General features: G+C 39.4%; 1 protein-coding gene across 1 annotated transcript in view; it reads left to right on the forward strand.

The window, feature by feature from the left end:
• neto1l (neuropilin (NRP) and tolloid (TLL)-like 1, like) overlaps window positions 1-20364 on the forward strand; it is a 62361-nt gene that overhangs the window by 15921 nt on the left and 26076 nt on the right. The gene's annotated exons all lie outside the window — the stretch shown is intronic.

Raw genomic sequence — 20364 nt, forward strand, 5'->3', positions numbered from 1 at the left:
TTTGTTTAGCACGAGAGGTAGTTAGAAGCATATGGCACATAACTGTAGACTTAAAAGCATTTTTTATGTTTTCATGTGCTGGCTATCTGCTAGTGATGGAACTTCAGTGTGCCCTTTATTAAACTTAAATCAATAACCGTTGATATGGTATGGCCATCTGAAGAGGAATGTGCAATGGATCTGCAGTAATGGTGACACTCACTGAGCTGCTGCAATTTATAGGAATGTTAAACTTATCATACTGTTGATTTTGGATAGATTCAAATGCAAATATGTCAATTCTGTCTCAGTATAGTGTGTCTGTACTGCATCAGGTATTGTGATTTAACATCAATCTAACATGCAAATCTATTGTAAAATGTCATTACTTTTGGGAAGTGAATGTAGTCTTAAATAATTTTGTACAATAACAGGCCCCTGACATGTCCTTGGGATTTGGTTTTTCATTTCAATCAATGTGAGGGGATTTCATCAGCTAGAGGCAACATTTCGTACACGGTTCAGAGGCACAAAGCCACAGAAATGATGACAATTTTCTCCCATGAACAAACAGATTGGATCATATAAGAAGTAAATGAGTCAAATGAATGCAAGTGGTCTCAATCAATGAATCCACAACTTGTGCCAAAGCGTTTTTTTCTGTCATTTGTGACAGAGGGACAAAGAGCTGTGATTATATCTTAATCATTTCCTACAACTGTCATCACACCAAAGAGCAACTTCCATTACATAGGAGGGAGATCTTTATTTGATCCCACCCTTTTAGCAAAGTTAATACCCTGTCAGATTCAAACCCTCAGTGTAGACTGCAGATACATCCTCATTACACACACACACACACACACACACACACACACACACACACACACACACACACACACACACACACACACACACACACACACACACACACACACACACACTCAAATACACACACGCACACACCACACTCAGCCAAAAAAAAAGCCAATTTGGGAAAATTAAAAAATCTTTTAAAAGGACGTAGCCCTCTTACTATCTTGCATAAAACATTTTCATGCAGCTCAATTGATGCACCGTTGCTTCCATTAACTTCTGATCCCTAAGTTGGTATAAATATTCTTTTCAATTTAGATAGTGGCAAGTGGTGAATGGGCTGCTGCATTGGCATGCATGTAGAGTATTGACCTCTGGCAGACATCCTGACAAATCATTCATTCTTTTATGAGCACATGCTCACCTACTGCAGCCCTGACTGCACATAGCAAGGAATAGCCCTCTTCAGTGACGTACAGAAAGACAATACACCTCTAAATCTTTCTTGGTGACTAAAACCTAAAACTGCACATGTAAATCTTTTGTAACGCGACCCCCCTGCCACTGTCAGATTTTCTCTTGTCATTCTCAATCAATTTGTATTCCTATTACGTAAGCAGACATAAGTAACTTATCACCTTCATCACCTACTTTTTTTTTTTTGCTCACTTCACTGAGAAATTATGCAATTTTGGAGAAACCTTGTATTTTTGCCCTCACATCAGTCCCTTTGAGGCTCATAGCTTGCAAGTGCATGAGAAAAGAGAGGGAGCAATAGCTACACTAATGGGGTTTATCAAAGTCAAACTGAGAGCACTAACAGTCTGGGCCTGAGCTTCAAAACCAAGTCTCCACTTCACTGCCAAATTGTGTGGACATCCATCAAACACTGAGACAAGAGAAATCCTAACTTGACTCAACTGGATGATAGAAATATTTATATTGTAAGAACAAATACTACAGTGAAAGGAAAAATGAAAGGAATGATCTCAAAGATGACACAAGCAGCTACGTTCTATAGGAAGCGAAGAAGAACGAATGAAGAAACTGTCATCCTCATCAAAAGGATTATACCATGATAATGCAAGGCCTGTTCACTCATGCTTTATGGCATGCCACTGATTCAAGAGAAGATGAAAGGAAAAGTCTGTAATTTGACTTCTAATTCAGGGGCCCTAATACACCGACTTCTTCCATGCTGCTCAGCTGCTTGTTTGAATGTGATATCAGAACAGGATACACATGAGTGTGTGATCAAGGGGCCATTCACCATTGACCATTCATCAATCAAAGCAATTAAAAATACTTTTTTTTCATATTACGAAGCATAAGGAAGCCTAAGAATCCACAGCTCCGGTGGTGCAACTGCGTGAGGCAGTGGTACTTTGAGCTAAACACTAACATGCTAATTACTTGTAAAAAAAAAAAAAAAAAAAAAAAAGCTAAACTAATAGGAATAGCATCTGTTTTTCAGATATTTGATCATGATACATGCAAATAGGAAACAACATAACCGTGGCTTCAGACAACCATGAATGCAGTAGTCTAAGAAATAGTGCAACATATTTCAGATAATCTGCATCAGTGTGGGTGTAATTTTCAAATTATTGTTTACTGATCAATATTAACATGTCCCACTTATTAACAATCAAAAATACTCAATTGATTGTATATCAAACATATATGTAGAGCAAAAAGGCATGGCTTAAAGATCTTTGTTTTAGTTTTTCTGAAATGCCTTAGCTTGTCCGTAACAATCACAGATATGGTCATGCCCACCTCCATAAAAAACATATTTTTCAATAAAAATCCAGCAGTATAAATGCTGCACAAGCAAACTGCAAAGCCCAGTGAACCAGCAACACATATACACACCAGCGTGCACACACACTCCTCAACTGTATAGTTATTGATCGCTCCTTTCTATTTCGCTGAGACAGATGCTGTTTCTTCCAGGATGGTTGTAGACCTTTAGACTTGTGGCCTTTCTTTCTCCCGTTCACCTCCCCCCTTCTCGCTCAACAGCTATCCTTCAGCACATCACAGTTTACCTCTCTTTCAAATTTAGACAGCTTCACATTTGTCTTTCTCACCATCTCTTTCTGTGTCTGTCGGACTACCCACCTGTCTCATCTCATTTCTCATTTCTCAATACTGTGTAATAGTGCATGTCTTTTTCATTTCCTTCACTCTCTCCAGTCCTTGCTTTTTCCACTGTCTCTTTCCTTATTCTCTTTCTACTTAAAACCATTCCATCACTCCCTTTCCCTCAATTTTCTTAAAAGGTAAGAACAATTTTTGTCCTCTGTCTCACTCTTCTGCTTGCCTGTTATTCCTGTCATTTTTACAGTAGAGAGGTTATGCGCTACCTCTGCAGTACCATACTGGGCACCATGCTGTCATACCACTTACCCTCTGCTGATACTCTCTGTGTATCCAGGTGTTAGTTGATCCCAGTTATCACAAATCAAGCAGATTGATAACCACTTTTTTTAAGTGACATTAATTTAAGTAAAATATCAGTTTCAATATTGAAGGTAATCAGGAATGGATTTTTTACACAGATAATTTTGGAATTTGATGGATTAGGGGTACATTAGGGCAGGAGTCACTCAGTCCGTAGAGGACATCGAGGGAGGTGGCTGTTACAATGAAAAGTTGCCAGTTCACCTGAAGCCTGAAGAAAACCCTTTTTCTGTGATAACAATATTCTAAATTAGTTTTTAACAACCCAACCTCATACATGTCCTGTACCGCTCTAACATACTTCTCTGACACCCCACACATAATGCCACAGTTCCTCTCTGGGCACCCTGTCATAAGCTTTCTCCAGATCTACAAAAACACAATGCAGCTCTCTCTGGCCTTCTCTGTACTTCTCCATCAACATCCTCAAAGCACCTGTAGTACTGTTTTTTGGCATGAAACCATACTGCTGCTCACAAATGCTCACTTCTGCCCTTAGTCTAGCTTCAACTACTCTTTCCCATAACTTCATTGTATGTCTCATCAGCTTTGTTCCTCTGTAGTTGCCACAACTCCTCTGTAGTTGCCACAACTCCGCACATCTCCCTTGTTCTTAAAAGCACACTTCTCCTCCATTCCCCATGCATCTTCTCACTATCTAAGATCCTGTTCAACAACCCAGTCAGAAACTCTACTACCACCTCTTCTAGACACTTCCATACCTCCACAGTTATATCATCAGGACCGACTGCCTTTCCGCTCTTCATCCTCTTCAATGCCCTCCTCACTTCATCCTGACTAATCTTTGCTACTTCCTGGTCCACAACAGTCACCTCTTCTAGTCTTTGTCCTCATTTTCCACGTTCATAAACTCTTCAAAGTACTCTTTCCATCTTCCCATCACACTACTGGCACCTGTCAATAGACTTCCATCCCTATCGTTAATCACCCTAACCTGCTGCACGTCCTTCCCAACTCTGTCTTTCTGTCTTGCCAACCTGTATAGATCAGACTCTCCCTCCTTACTGTCCAACCTAGCATACAAGTCATTGTAAGCCCCTTGTTTGGCCTTTGCTACCTATACTTTCACCTTACGCTACATCTCCCTGTACTCCTGTCTACTCTCCTAGGTCCTCTCAGTGTCCCAATTCTTCTTAGCTAACCTCTTTCTCTGTATACACTCCTGTACTTCTACATTCCACCACAAAGTCTCCTTATCTACTTTCCTTCAAGATGACACACCAAGTTCTCTCCTACCTGTCTCCGTGATCACATTAGCTATAGTTGTCCAGTCATCTGGAATCACCTCCTGACCACCCAGAGCCTGTCTTCAGTCCTTCCTGAAAGTCATGCAACACTCTTCCTCTTTCAGCTTCCACCATTTCATCCTCTGCTCTGCCTTTGTCCTCTTCATCTTCCTCACCACCAGAGTCATCCTACACACCATCATCCTATGCTGTTTGGCTACACTCTCGCCTACCACTACTTTGCAGTCTCTGATCTCCTTCAGATTACCCCATCTACAAAAGATGTAGTCTACCTGTGGGCTCCTACCTCCACTCTTATGGGTTACCAGATGTTCCCGCCTCTTCTGGAAGAGAGTATTCACTATAGCCATTTTCCATCCTTTTTGCAAAGTCAACTACCATCTATCCTTCGGCATTCCTCTTCTAGATACCAAACCTGCCCATCACCTCCTCAGCACCTCTGTTTCCTCCAACATGTCCATTGAAATCTGCACCAAAGACAACTCCCACTTCTAGGTATGCTCTGCATCACTTCATAAAAAACCAACCAGAATTTCTCCTTCTCCTGCAGCCCACATCCTACCTGTGGAGCATACCCATTAACACCATTGAACATCACACCTTCGTTTTCTAGCTTCAGACTTATCGCTAATGAAGTTTTACGTGGGATGCCCTGCTGACACAATCCTCTGTATTTTTCCGGGCTTGGGACCGGCCCAATAAGACTCTGGCTTGTGCCCTCTTGCGGCTATATCTTCTTTTGCACTTGTGAAATCAAATGAAGCTAAATTATGAATGATAAACAATAGAAAAAACATCTGTTCTTCTGCTGTGTCTTCTGGGTAAAATTTCTACAGTCATAGTCCTCACTGGAGCTGCTATAAATCATCTCCTTACTGTATGCCCTGTCATTAAACTGTCTTGGAGGCTGTGTTTGATCCGAGTCTGGTACAAAGATAAGTCGAAAATGTCTCTTACAACGTGCTCCTCACTGTAGACAGGAGTGATCAAAATTTACGTCTTAGTAAATGGCATCTCCTAACATTATTGTAAATCTACAACAGAGTTTGAAGTGGGAGGTGCTTAGACCAGACATGGGCACAAACATTGTTGATTAGAAGCTGCTATACAGTGCGCCCTCGTTACTCGCGGTTAATGCAATCCAGGAACCACATCACAGAATTAAAGTAACGAAGTCCGTGATATAGCTACAAACTATTTATCTTATTGTTTACGGTAATTTAAATGTTTATGAACCCTCCCTATACTGGTATTAAACCACCTTATATCTGTACTACCTTTACCCACACTCTTATCGACTGTTTAAAGCACTTTTGTGTCTCACGGAAGTGCACTGCGTTCCAAGACTCACGGAACGTAGCCTACTTCCAGATGCCATCAGCCAATAGAATGTGTGTACGGTATCACATGACTACCTACTAAAAATCCGTGATGAGGTGAAGTCGCGCGTGTTGATGTGCGAATGCGCAAGGATTACTGTATATTGAATGTTTATGAAAAATGTTTGAGTTGTTCGGGAGACTAATGAAATCAAAAACAGCACAATTTGCCCTGAACAACAACGTTACTCCATTTGATCACATAGAACTCTCAACTGACCATTGCTTTAGAAGTCGCTGATGTTTTAGACGTGTCTCATCTTCAGAGGGCTTCCATGTTTTCTAACAAGTGAACCATGACCTGTTGAGTAATTTGGTTGTGGGATTCACAGTTGGAACAGCTTAACAAGCAGTAATCTCCTCATCTGGCACAATGTGCTGTGTCAAACTCAAATGTGGGTTTTTTTCCACTTCATATCCATCAAGAAAAAAGAAAACTAGTTTTAGCTCGGCAACTGGGAAGTATTGCATGTAAAAGAAGGATAGTGAATGATCTCAGCAGGTGTTAGAAGTATTCTGCTTAAGGGCCTAGGGGCTGAAGGAAAATTGGAGAGATCTCACTGTATTTATTTTTTCATGCCCAAATCTGGCTCGAATGTAGAAAAGCTATGTTGTGGTACAGCTTCTCTCTGCTTAGACCCCTCAGCCAGGGCTGAGAGCTAGTACTTGGCGAGCTTCCTGTTGCCTTCTTATTGTGCTGGTGGCAGGCTAGAATCCCTCTGCCAAGTGGGCCTTATCCTTCCTTAAAGCTGCAAGTGTTATTTTGAAAAAAAATAAAATTCCTGAGGAATGGGATTGGAGAGAAATTTAACTCCTTCAAACTCGAATTGCTGCTAAATTTATAAAATATATTTTTCAAAGCCCAAAAATAACTCTGGAGTTTGTGTCAGCAAAAACAAAATGTATTGCATAGTTCATATATTTTTCCAAGTTTAGACAGTGTTCCCCATGATCTCAGGAGTGGAGATCCAGCATTCTGCTCGAGGTGTTCCTGTATGTTTTATCAACCTAGAAAAGGTAACCAGTAGCTCCAGGCTACTGCTCAACTCCCCAGTTGAAGCTATATGTGTTAAAGAAGAATTAAATGGAGACTCGACCTCGTATGCCAATAATAGCACAGTAAATGAATGTTTTTAATCCATTCATCTGTAGTGTATGCATGGCACACTGAAACACATGCAGCTGCTGAGACACACTATAATATCGTACAATAGTGCCCCCATGAGCATCCTGGTACAGAATCATACAAGCTATATGAAGCTGCTCATTTTTACCCTGTTCTGTACTCTTTCCTTAATATGAAATGTATTAGGAGAAGATATCCTTTTCAAATACATCTGACTGAACTCTAAGGCAATAATCTGTAGCTAAAAAACTGTGTTATCTAAAACATACAGTATGGTTTGTCTTAGCCTGAAACAAGCTATACCGTATGGTCTAAAACTATACCTATCTGCACACTTGATCTGTAATTTCTGTTCTTGAGGAAACCCTGTTCGAAGTAAACGTGTCAAAAACCCTCTCAAAACAGCCTCTCCATGATATAAGGACTGAGGCTGAAGGCATTGTGAATGATTTAAGGGAATTTCTGTTTGATTTTGGTGTTGACCTGGATCATCACATGCCCAAAATACAATGTTCGATTCCTGCTCAAGGTGTTGATCATGATGGTTTGCATTCTCTGTTTTGCAATATCGTGAAGTAATTTTCCCTACCCTGAGGTGTTTTTGATTGATTATAGCACAGGACGGAAATGACGATGTATTAAATATATTTGTCTGAAGAATAAACACGCTGTTTATTGTTGAGTAGCAATGTAGGGAATAGAAACATTGCATTTCTTTATGAAAAAACACACGCTGTTAAGACACACCTGTGGAATGATGGACAGAGACAGAAATCTACCCCTCTGTTTAAAGATGAATAAGGATGCTTCCCTTTGAAAACTGAAATAAGAAACCTAACAAATAGCTATTGCAACCTCATACATCACACTGACATTGTTGCCATTTCGGGAGTCTTGACGCAGATGTCACATTACTAACAAGACAAAACCTGACAACCCTGATGCAAAGTGATGCCAGATTTCTGTGTTTCTTGTCAAAAATGATGTAGACCTTAGGGTCTAAGGCTGGTGTCTTTGTTTCGAGCATCACTCTCATGAGTTCAAGGCTAATGACCTTAGATTCTCACTCTGACAGTGGAGCACAGAGACCACAGATCCAGACATCAATTCTGATTGTATGACAAATTCATGAACTCCAGGATATGGAGCTTGGATATTGAAGAGTAACCCATAAAATGTATTGAGCATTCAATTTGAAATGTGAAAACAGTAACAGCATGTCATGCAATAGTTCAGTATTAGCCTTTTTGGCATTTCCAATTCAACAGTGATGGGACAATACTAAAAGAAGAAAGGGGAGAGGGAGAAGAAGTGAGGATTTCATAACTGCTCTCTGTTCTGCACCATGGGATAGAGAACATGAGCAGGAAGACGTTAACATGTCAAAGTAAAGACTGTCATGTTGGCAGCTGCATTCACTCGCTACCTCATACAAAGAATGCATGTTCACATAAGCAGTAAAAAGGACTGCATTTCTTCCTCTGACTGTTTAGAATAATTTTCACAATACAGGCAAAAAAAATCTACTTACTGCAACAGTTTTTCTTGTTGGATCCAGATATTGAAGCAGATATTTCACTGAAGTACAGAAATGAAAATAGATATATATATACTTAAGAGGGACTAGGTGAAATAATAAAGAGGATATGACTGAGGCCCAAAAGAGTAGCAATACAGACATTTCCCTCTACTCTCAAGTCCTCTGAGTGTCCAGGCTTGGAGTGGTTATATTTCATGGATATCCTAAGCATTAGGGACACATATAGATTAGCCCTAAAGGGCAGTCTCACACTGCTCCCATTGCTACTGACTGATTATAAATTGTGTGTGACTGTTCTGCCCTTGCTTCAACTTGGGATATCAGCAGAAAGGGAGAATGTGGTTTCCTAAAGCCAGTTAAGATTATTAAATAGTTAGCCAAATGCCATCACCAGTGTCTCCTTGAAGGTTTCATCCATTTTGGGCATTTTTCAAATTCATACATATACAGCACATATACATACATCGTCAGTACCCGCTTCTTCCGCTGTTGCCAGTCGCAGGGTTTCTTGGGCCTATCTCAGAGCACTTGGGACATGAATTACGGTACACGCCGGGCGTGACACCCGTGCATTGCAGCATTTTTGAAAAGTTTCCCTCATAATTACAAAAAACAGACCTCAAGTCTGCCTTTTAAACATATGAGCCTACTTAATGCATTTTTCCCGTACGTGTCTGCCTCTATCCTAGCTGTTCTGATGCTTTAGTGTTTACCGATTCATGTTTTACATGTTACTCTAGTATAGTGTGTTAGCCTGCTAACAATCATGTGCATGGTACCAATTGGGAAAATGACAACTTTAAATCACTTATCAACCTGATTCCGCATCCCAAATAGCATGAAAAATCCATCCAATTGTGGTTTTATTCATATGACATGGTTTCATAATAAAATGCACATTTTAGTCCTTTTGTTGTTATTTTTTGATAGTGAATTGTGAAGGATGAAAAGCACAAATTTCCATCTAATGGTGATCTAAAAGGGCAAAAAAAAGTCATTGAGAGGTATCCACTGGGCGATGTACCAGGTCTATACATGAGCCAAATTGCATGGAAAGCCATCTAACAAGTGTTGATATTTCCAATTTGGACTGTAGCTGTGTGTCAAATAACCAATAGGACCACATTTGAATTTCCTAAGCCAGTGCTGTTAACATTGCTGAAAGGTACATCTTGAGATGTTTAAATCAATATCTTTTATTTTTACAGCCCCACTTCCTTAACCCGCTGCATTGTGGCTTATACTAACACACAATACAGTAGGAATTGCTGCACAACACTAGCCGTATATAACAGCTTCAGAAAATGAAGGAGAAACTGTTTCATCAATGGAGTGTTTATCAGACTGACAATCCTGAACATAGTTGGAAGTGACTGTCCAACGGTGACTGCAGTGCGGGTGTTGGCAGCAGTCCAGTGTAATTAGAAGGCATTTCAGCGGCTTTTACTGACTGAAATTATGAGCCTGTCACCAAAGATGTTCCCATATGGGATCATGCAAGAGCGGTCATAAAAGCAAAGATGGCAAGCATTGACAAAATGGAACATCTGGATACTTGAAGCCAAGTATGCATTCAGATCATGAATCTGCACCTGCATCCACATAATAGTAAGTGGGAGGTAATATATGCATGCACATACAGTTAAATGTAAGGTCTACGATGTCATAGCTGCAGTTTAAATGGCTCTACACGCTAAACAACCCCATTCTTGCCTTCCTCTCAGAATAAATGCGTTGGTATAGACAGAAATCAGTTGTGCTGGGGTGACGGTGTACTTACATTTATTGTGTGTCAAGCAGTCCTCACTGTCAGGACTGAAAAAAGATGAACATGCACAGTTGTTGTTTTTTCTTCATTATCAACATCACATGTGCCCAATGCACATGATATTTGTCGATATTTGTTGTTGTGACATTGGGGAGTTTCTTAAATGTCAGGGAGGTGAATATATATTCTGACCATGTGAGAGAGTGAAAGGGTTCAACATTGTATTTTGTTGTGGTGAAGTAATTTAAAGAGTATTTTGTGAAATATTAACCAGGTAGCTTAGCTTATCATAAAGTTTGAAAACAGAATAAATAAAAAGATGTATAGATATAGATAGATATGTGTCATTATTGCTCTCATATATGCTTTCATATGTTGTTTGTATGTGTCTTTATGCACAGTACAATGATTGTCTCTTAAGTGCCTACTGTGTTATCAATTAGTGGTTCTCAGGCTCAACAAGTGACACTGCAAACTATATCTTGTATTTGACTCTTTGCCCCCCTTTATGGCAGTGGAAGTGACACATACTTTAACGTTGTACTGTAGCAGCTTACCTTGTGGAAACAGGGTACAAACAATTTTTCTTGGAGATAATGCAGTTCTTAAAAAATAATGTAGGATAAAATAAAATAAATCTGTAGGGGAACTCCTACAGTTTTTTTGTTTTGTTTTTACTCTTTTACTCTGTTATATGAATTGGTTCTTTGTAGATTACAACTGGGTTATTTGAGATATTATATGAGGGGAAGTATCAGCTGGTCACAGTGTGTAAAATCCACTCCAAATCAACATGACTCCCCAGCCAAGACACAGGTAGATAACAAAAGTCATGAAAATTATCGCTGAGGTACTTGGGAGTGTGTTTTATGAGAACAAATTTTCCATAACCCCCAGGTGTCGACCAGATGGTCAGGTATTCCAGCCGAGTACTCTCTGTTTCAAGTCACATTACTGTCACTTTTCAAATATCGGATCTTTTTAACTCTGTGAAGAATTACAAGTCACTTGTACAATATTGCGAAAATAAATTATTTTTTCTGTGACCACTGTGGTGTGCTCCAACTGGATCAGCCAAGATGTCACAATACCACTTTGGTTTGTGCGTATATATTTTATGCAGTCATTCCACAACATTTAGGGATGTGATGTAAGACAAAACATCCATCAGAAAAGCTAATATATTTAATTTTCTCCTCAGAATAGTGGCCATCATGTCACACCTGTTTTGCAACATCAGGGCGTCTATTTCACCGCTGTTACTACTTCTAGAGGTGTCATAGAGGTGGAACAAACTAACACCCCATTATTCCTTTATTGGATTCAGACAGACATCAGGGGAGAATAAAGGCAGAATTAAGATGCTATTTGGATTGGGTTTTAGTCAGTATGTGTCTGAACCTCTGAGACATATTCACAACTGATTGCTATTAGCACATTTTAAGTATTTGCAGGTTGATCTCTTCTCTTTTCCTGTGTACTCAGATGTAACACATAATATACAGTACGTCTTAGGTGCCAGCAAAGTTGGAAAATACATTCATGGATGCTGATGTTAATTTTGTTAACTTCAGACGACGACAAACTTACCGGTATTTCATCTGTGTTCACTGAAATAAGTCTGTCATCTGACCCTTATAGGACACTTCCTCATGCAGGTCATGATGTATCAACTTGGGGCCACAGATATCATTTGAAGTCTGTTTAAAGTTTGTGTTACACCTGATGTTAAACAGATATGGCATCTGCAGTATTAGTACATGTTCCAACCATCACACGACTGATCACATAGTACATGGAGCTAAACCCAAGTACCCTTTTGGTGGTTGCCCAGATCATGGGGTTTGGGCATACCCTTGAAGACTTCTATTGGTGTGTTTAGTTATTTCAGCTGTTCCAACACTGCAGTCACCCTCCATTACCTCCTATTCCTCTCTGCCGGGAGTTGTTCGGAATAATAAAAACCCTGGTAAATGCAGTTTTCAGAGTGCAGATAGAAATTTAGTGTTTATTACAGTATGACTATAGTATCACCATCCCGTCCCCCCTCTCTTTGTTGATTGTATTTACTCAGATGTAATGGCCATGACTTCAAAATATACCATCTAGAAAAAATAGCACTCAGCCTGGATATTCACCATCAGTATGGTAAAGAACTCTGGCTGATGACTTATCTGGCAATTTCATGCAATTTCATACTTAATGTGATATTTTCAGAGAACAGACACAATCTTTGATGTGCACAAAGTGATTTTTCTTTTTTTAAAATAACATCTAATGAAACAAGTGAGTACAAAACCAGATTCATCAGTTCACTTCCAGTCACTATCGAGTCGCCTTTCCAAGAATAGCATATGATGGCATGAATATTTTCTGCCTATTAAGATTTTAATGTATAATCAGATTGTGCTGAATTTAACAGACTGAAATGTTTTGTAAATAGTGTCAGGGATTGTTACAGCAAAAAAAAAAAAAGACTGTGGCACAGAGATTAACTCTAGGCAAAAAAATGTGGCGGTTCATTTCCTGTAAATGCATTCCAAACTGGCCATACCTACATCATAATTAACAACAACAATTTTGGATAAAAATAAGGAGTGTAAAAGATTAAATTCATTCTTTTAATTTTCAGCAAATAAGGTATTACCGTATTTTACTGAACATAAGGCTCAACGGATTATCAGGCTCAGTCTCAATTACGGGGTTTATTTCTCTACTTAAGTCATACATATGGCACACTGTATTACTTGGCACATGCTAAAACAAGGTAACGGAAGCAACACAGTGAGTTTGGTTGAATTTTATTCTACTACATTTTTAAAAATAAACACATTATTTTTTGATCGATCTTATGTCACAAATTCATCAAAGTCCTCATCTTCTGTATCTGATTTGAGCAGCTGGGCAATTTCGCCATCAAACATGCCGCGCTCCCTCTCGTCATTGTCGGAGCTGGTCTCATTGCCGGGTGGTTGTCTCAGACAACAGTCAAAGAAGATACCTAGTATAGGTATCTACAATCCATTCATAAATGGTGGCGTAACTCGCCCGACGCTGCCTCCCAGTCGTCTTAGTGGTGTACAGTATTTGTCGTCTCTCATCCATCACTCCCATGACGCTCACAACTTTACTTTGAATGCCCTGGTTACACCAATGTCCAGCTGTTGGACTTCTTTTATTAATCCTCTCGGGATGATGGCAAGCATAGAATTCATTTGCTTCATTTGGTTTTGGGCGGGCGTGGAGTCGCAGATCAACAGACAGAGACATGTTGAAAAAAACACGACTCTCACAGCTGCGCTATTGCAATTCACAACTCATTGTTCAAAATTCTCTCATGAGATTAAAAGAAGTGTGTTTCTCAAAAATGTCTGACATTTGTCTCCAAGTAAATGGCCAGTCATATTGCCACCCTTGTATCTTGACTATACATGTTGTGGTGGCCCACGTGTTGCTGGGATTATACTCTCAAAGGGAACATGGATGCTACAAACAGTATGGCAGACAGTTACGGTTGTTAAAGTACTGTGGGTTTTGTAGTGTACATTGCCTCTGGTCTAATGGACAGATCCCTTTAGAGCTTTTGTTATGACACTGAGGTGGGATATTTGTAATGCAGCTGTAAATCGTATTACAGTTGTTTTAAACAATTTGTCATTCACTTAGCAGATTGAAAAGTGTAAGAACCCATGGTTTCTGAAGACCAAAATATAAAACTGCTTCTTTCCTTTTTCTTCCTGTTTCTTAATTTCTCTCTCACATAATCACTCCTCTCCACCTCTGTCAGTCGTCTCCATCTCTCTTCACAAGCACAGATTTCAAAAGTTTTCCTTTTGATCATTTATTTTTTTTAAATTAAATATTACACACAAATTCACCTCGAAATCACATTTTATCTCATCCTAAACCACCATGTCGCTGTGACTGTTATTGCGCTAATGTGTTCCCTTAAATCTACTTGTGTTTCTTTTGCTCACTAGCAGAAGTGTTTATGGCTGCAGTTTATCACCCCACTGGGTCAAATTGCAGCCTGTTGTTGGCATAGAAAGCCACTGATTCCCCCCCTGGGCACTCTGGAACAGATGCAGAGCAGTAGTGAAAACCGAAACAGGAGTCTGCTGCCTTTCATAATTCCATGACAGTGAAATAAAACACTATCTCTTGGAAGCAATCAGACTCTTAAATTATCATTCTTGTGGTGACAATGTTTGCAGATCAGCAGACCTGTCCTCGCTCTGTCTCTTAATGTGATTGTATCTCACTCTGCCTGTATCTCAGAAGCTCTGCATGAAGCAATGAGTGGCAGAATTGCGATGTTGTGTTGATTTATTGCGTACCTGCACAAATTGAGCGTGGATGGACAGAAACACCTGTGATGCCTGGGGAGAACTATCTGCACCATCAGGAATGGTTTTCCACCCGATGCAGCAATCTAACTTAAACACAACATTTCACATTACACAGTCACACAATCCTACAAGCAATCTTTAAAACGACACTCTCATAATATTGCTTTCAGTCAGCTATTATGCAGTCTAAATAAGCATCATGTTAGCATTGAGCTCATATATATATATATATAAATTAGGGCTCAGTTCGTTCAGTTGCCACCTTATCCTGGTGAGGGAGATTGAGGGCCTGAATGCTCTTATGAGCTAGGTTTTCAGGGGCTTTATGCTCCTGGTAAGTTCTTCCATTGCAAACAGGTCCTAGATGATGGGCCAGACTAAAAGCAGTGTAAAAACCCCTGTGAAGAAAAGCAAATCAAGGACCGTAATGTTACCCGGTCTTTCCCCTTCACCCCCCTTCAGCCCACCCTTCTATTTCACCACCCTTCCTTCCTGTGGAGGAAGATCCCAGAATGCTTTGTGAATAGAGGAAGTGTACTGCAAATGAAAGATGGCTACAATTCCTGTAAAATAAGTGCATAATTAAATATCTTCTCAAAAAAAAAAAAAAACATGCAAAATTTTGGAAACAATGTGGGAATATCTGATTGTTGATCGAAAAAAATATTAGTTATTTGCTTTTAGCCACAAAATCTCATGCAGTTTTGTTCTGTTCTACAAATATACTCATATTTGTCCCTAGCTAACTATGGAAGCAGCAGCTGCCTCGTATAATATTATGATGCTTTTACGTTTTCAAGGGACATCTGAGCAAGCGAGGCATCTAATGTTTGATCTATTAAAAAACCTGACTCAAAAAAGGGGCATTCTGATGTGACATAAATATTGTGTGTAGAGATAACTGAAGGAGAGGTTTGAGAGGTACAAAATACAGATGAATGTGTTGACAGAGAGATGATCAATGAATTAATTAATTAATTAACAAATGAGGTGTTTTCTTCATTACTGCCAATATGTTCAACCAGCTGGAGACAATGGTGACATTTTGGTCAATGAATTCAAAGCTAATTTAAAAAGAAATTGAAGAGGACAGATAATTTGCAGCACATTAGTGTAATTTTATGTTGTAGCAATTTTTAAATCTAATCTATGTGCCTTAGATCATGCATATATTGACAGTAAAAATCCATACAATTAGAAATTCATGTTGTTCATGTGGTTCATGAGCATTCATTTGGTATAGATGCGATCGTCTGAGCTTTAGATCAGCTCATCCCTTGCCTAGGATTAACAAAGAAGCATAGACACACCATTGCTCAGCGTTGTTTTGATGTGACATGCATCAGTTGTGGATACTGTGCACTTAAAATTAAAATGCACTTTTATGCTACATATATGATGGAATAGTTTCATGAATGTGAGTCTGTATATACTTAGAAAAATAGCATAAAGCACAATATATAGATGGTAAAATAAACTATTTAAATTAATAAATGTTTGTTCTTATAATGTTGTTGAACATTAATAAATGACCCTGACAGTTCCGTACCTTTTCTGCCGAGTTGTCCTTGAGCAGAAGGACGGCTCCATCCACATAAAGAGCATTCCTATAGCTGCTTCCCTTATGGAGATCAATAAAGTATCGCATGAATCATTAGCTGACTCACAAGGGCACACAGTTCTTGTAATCTATGTTTCTGAAATGCATTTGGTATTTCTGGATACTCAACTCCTCCATAGGAGGATGCAGAGTTAAGGTTAAGTGCTTCTCTCAAGGACGTTTGACCCATAGTGGGTGGGAATTAACCAGGACAGCTTGTTACCACTGAGGTACAATCCCTTTCTAGTATTTTGACATTGTTCAAGGCTAGGCTGAGTCCAGAGCCCCCGTCCATCTATTCATCCATCCAACCATCCATCCGTCCGTCCACCTGCAATAATAAATAATAATAATAGTAGTTAGTTATTGCTATTGGCAGTGAAGGGCCCACAAATCATATTCTGCTTAGGGCCCCCTAAAGGCTTAACCAGCTCTGCTTGGTTTATTCTTGCCTGTATGCCTGTGAAACAGCAAGTTAGTCTTTCTTGGAAGCCTTTCCTGTAAATCGGTTACCAGAAAACTGTTCATTTCTGTGTGCCTTGTCCTCCCCGACAAACCAAATATGCGACTCTTAGCAGGTTATTTGGTGTGTGGCTAGTATTACCAGCAATGGGTTACAGGTTGCTGATAATCGCTGTTTGTTGCACAGACACAGCTCACTTGCTATGACACTCAGGTTGTGGTGAATCCTACAGGCCCCACAGATCCTATGGCCCCCTCTTTTCAAAGCTACCATCCCTCAGAGTTACTTAGTTAATTGTCGAGTGTATAACATGCACAACATGTACAGTATAACATGTTTGTTTTTGGAATTGAATGCCGGATAAGTTAACATAAATATCAGGTTGAAAGGTGCTGACATATTCTGAATAAATACATACACTTAACGTATAGAGATAATCACCTCTGTTAAGACTGTTGTGTCGCTGTAACTGAAAGTGCTGGAAGTAATCGAATAACGGAAATCGTTTCACGTTCATCTCAATGCCTCTTCCTCTCTCTTCATCTCCATCCACAGCTGTGCCCGGTGTGATTAATGGAAGCCATTCATTAGCTTGATCAACCACTTTAGCAAAGAATAATAATCAGATGCTTATTTAAATGTCACCAATGAGAAGATGAGGGGAGTTTTTGCATGCTTTTTTACACACACACACACACACACACACACACACACACACACACACACACACACACATACGCACGTACACACACATACACACAAACACCTCTGAGCTGTGTATGGGCTATTTGACCAAGAAAGAGAGTGCATTGCTGTATCAGATGACTTGACCTCCACAGTCAGCTAACCTAAAGCCAATGGCGATGGTTTGGGATAAGATGAACTGCAGAATGAAGGCAAAAGGGCCAACAACCTCTGTTGGAAAGCTGTTTCAGGTGATGACCTCACAAAGCTCATCAAGAGAAAGGCAAGAGTGTGCAAACCAGTATTGAAAGCACTAGGTGGCTTTTTTAAAGGTTCTAAAATATGAATCATATGTACATGTACACTGTCCCTCACATGGTTTTGTGTTTGCTACATAATTCTATTTGTGTTCATTCACAGTTTTGATGCTTCAGTGAGAATCTACAATGTAAATAGTCCTGAAAATAAGGAATGTGTGTGTGTGTGTGTGTGTGCGTGCGCGTGCATGCGTGCGTGCTTGCGTGCTTGCGTGTGTTTGTACACGAGCACCTGATACCAACGGGCTGCAAAGAAATGGAGCTTCACGTTTGATTCCAAATGAAACCGACTGTGTCTCATTAATAAAACATTGCACTGCACCTTTATTATCAAAAGCAATACAATATTTCCAGAGCTGTGAGACCACCAGAGTTCACAGTCCTCTGACAAAGTGTATTTTTAGTGTAGAAGGATGACAGCAATTTTCTACAATTTAAAGTAAGCATTCTATCACAAAAGGTAAATAGAGTAAGCTGAGATTTATGAAGAGAAGCAAAGCCACGGTCAAGGGCGGATGTGCTCTGAATGTAGATTACCTAGGAAAAAACATGTATACAATAGAGTAGAAAAAACAAGCACAAAAGATTCATATTTATGCATACTTAATGTCAGTGTTTTATTAATTATTTAGTGTAGCAACACAAAGTTTTCCTGTAATAAAATATTACATACATATGTGCGACCAGTCCGAGGCATCCACCTCATAAATGACAAGGTTAAAACCCACGTGAGGGTGAGTGTATATGTATGCTGTATAGTTCATCAATCATTTTACCAATCCTTGTAATTGATTGAATCAATTAATGAAGGATGGCAGCAAAGGAGAGGAAGTGATTGATGGCAGTTGGGATGGAACACACCTGATTGAAATTCAGCGGCCAGGATCTAAAAAGGTCAAGAGATCACATGAGAATCATTTATAAGCATAGCAGGGTTTTAGTGGCTCCTTTGTTGGCATGTTAACAGTGGCCTATATCAAAAGTACATGTGCGTGACTGCTTGTGTGTGAGGTTGCTCGTCCTATTACAGTGTGGTAGGGGATGTCAAAGTCCAATAATAAATCTCTGACAAAACCAGCACAGATGACCTGAAGGTCACTGTTTCATTAACTGTCTTCCACTTTGATTTTCTCATTCCTCGTTCATGTCTGCCACCCTGTTTGCCTGCCTGCTTGTAAGACTCATCCAGACATCCCATGGAAGACTCTAGGATTAGCGGCGAAAAGTTTTCGAGAAACTTTCTTAAAGTCCTGTGGATTGATTTAAACAGTTTTGGGTAACTATGTAGGGGGATTTATTTACTCTTGACAAACACACCATCATTTTCCCCCATTAAAGAAAGAAATATTTGCCCACTACCACGTAGGAACTTACAAACTACATAATATTCTTCATTCAGATTTTTAGAAATCAGATCATTTGAGCCTTGGTTAAAAATAGCAGTTAATTGGTGGCAACACTTTAGTAACATTGGAGCCTTTCTTTGTGCTCTTGTGGGTCTTCAATTATGTTACAAGGTGGTCATGAAAAGAAAAGGGAGGTTTTTCTGCAGCCTTCCTATATTTTCACATAGGTATTCAAAGGAATCTTGTCATTTTCAAGGGCTTCTTTTGAATTCCCACTACAACTCACTACAGCTAAAAATGGGCCAAAAATCTTTCCTGTTGATTCTTGGTTTTACACAGTGAATGTAATTATCAAATAACATTCACACTCTTTCTCCCTCAACAGCTATTTCATTTAGGTTTGGGTTTTTTTGTTGTTTTTTTGTGTGTGTGTTTTTTTTTCTTTTTGTGTCCGATCAGTAGGCATTCAGCATTGCAAGCTTCGAGGGACCTGCTCTTCAGGTCAAGCATACAAACAGAAAACACAGAAGCATTGATTCATGTCTAGACAGAGAAAAATGAGGGCATCCATTCAGACAGAAAACGCTGACATTTAGGCAAGGGGTTCATGCTGTGCAATCAGACGTCATTTTCCACACTGAGCTCAGTCAGAGGCAGTCATGTCTGGATTTGGTGAGGAAAAATCCCATTTAATGTGATGTCCGTGTTTCTTGTCCATAGGCTATCCTAAAACGAATACAGCCCAGAGCTCAGAGCTAACAGCATATCTTTGAAAGCACAAGTCCTCTGTTGCTAAGCTGGAATAAATGGAATCAGCAGGACTGCATTTAAGACTGATGTTTTCTTACCAGTACTAGGTTGTTTAACATGGCTTAAAGGTTACACGTCATGCCAGTATTGTGGAATTCTAGCTCCAATACCTGTTAAAGAACAGTTATCTTTATCAACTAATTCGATGACTTCCTTATCATTTATTTTACTTAATTGAAAACTATGCCAGAACTATTTTGGACTTGGTTTGAAAGGTTCATAACAATAAAATTCAGTACTCTTCCAAAGCTTATGAGTCAGGTAAAACACAGAAACAAACCACTGAAGGATGTTATGAGAGCACAGTAGGGTCTGTTAATGTCACTACTATAGGAGACATGACACTGAATCTTTTGGGATAACAGGGAAGACTGTCATGTTTGAGGAAACACTTGATTTAATTCACTGCAATATTATACAAACTATTCCAAATTTTAAGGCAATTTGTACCAA

This window comes from Antennarius striatus, chromosome 20 (assembly GCF_040054535.1).
Source record: "Antennarius striatus isolate MH-2024 chromosome 20, ASM4005453v1, whole genome shotgun sequence".
Lineage (NCBI taxonomy): Eukaryota > Metazoa > Chordata > Actinopteri > Lophiiformes > Antennariidae > Antennarius > Antennarius striatus.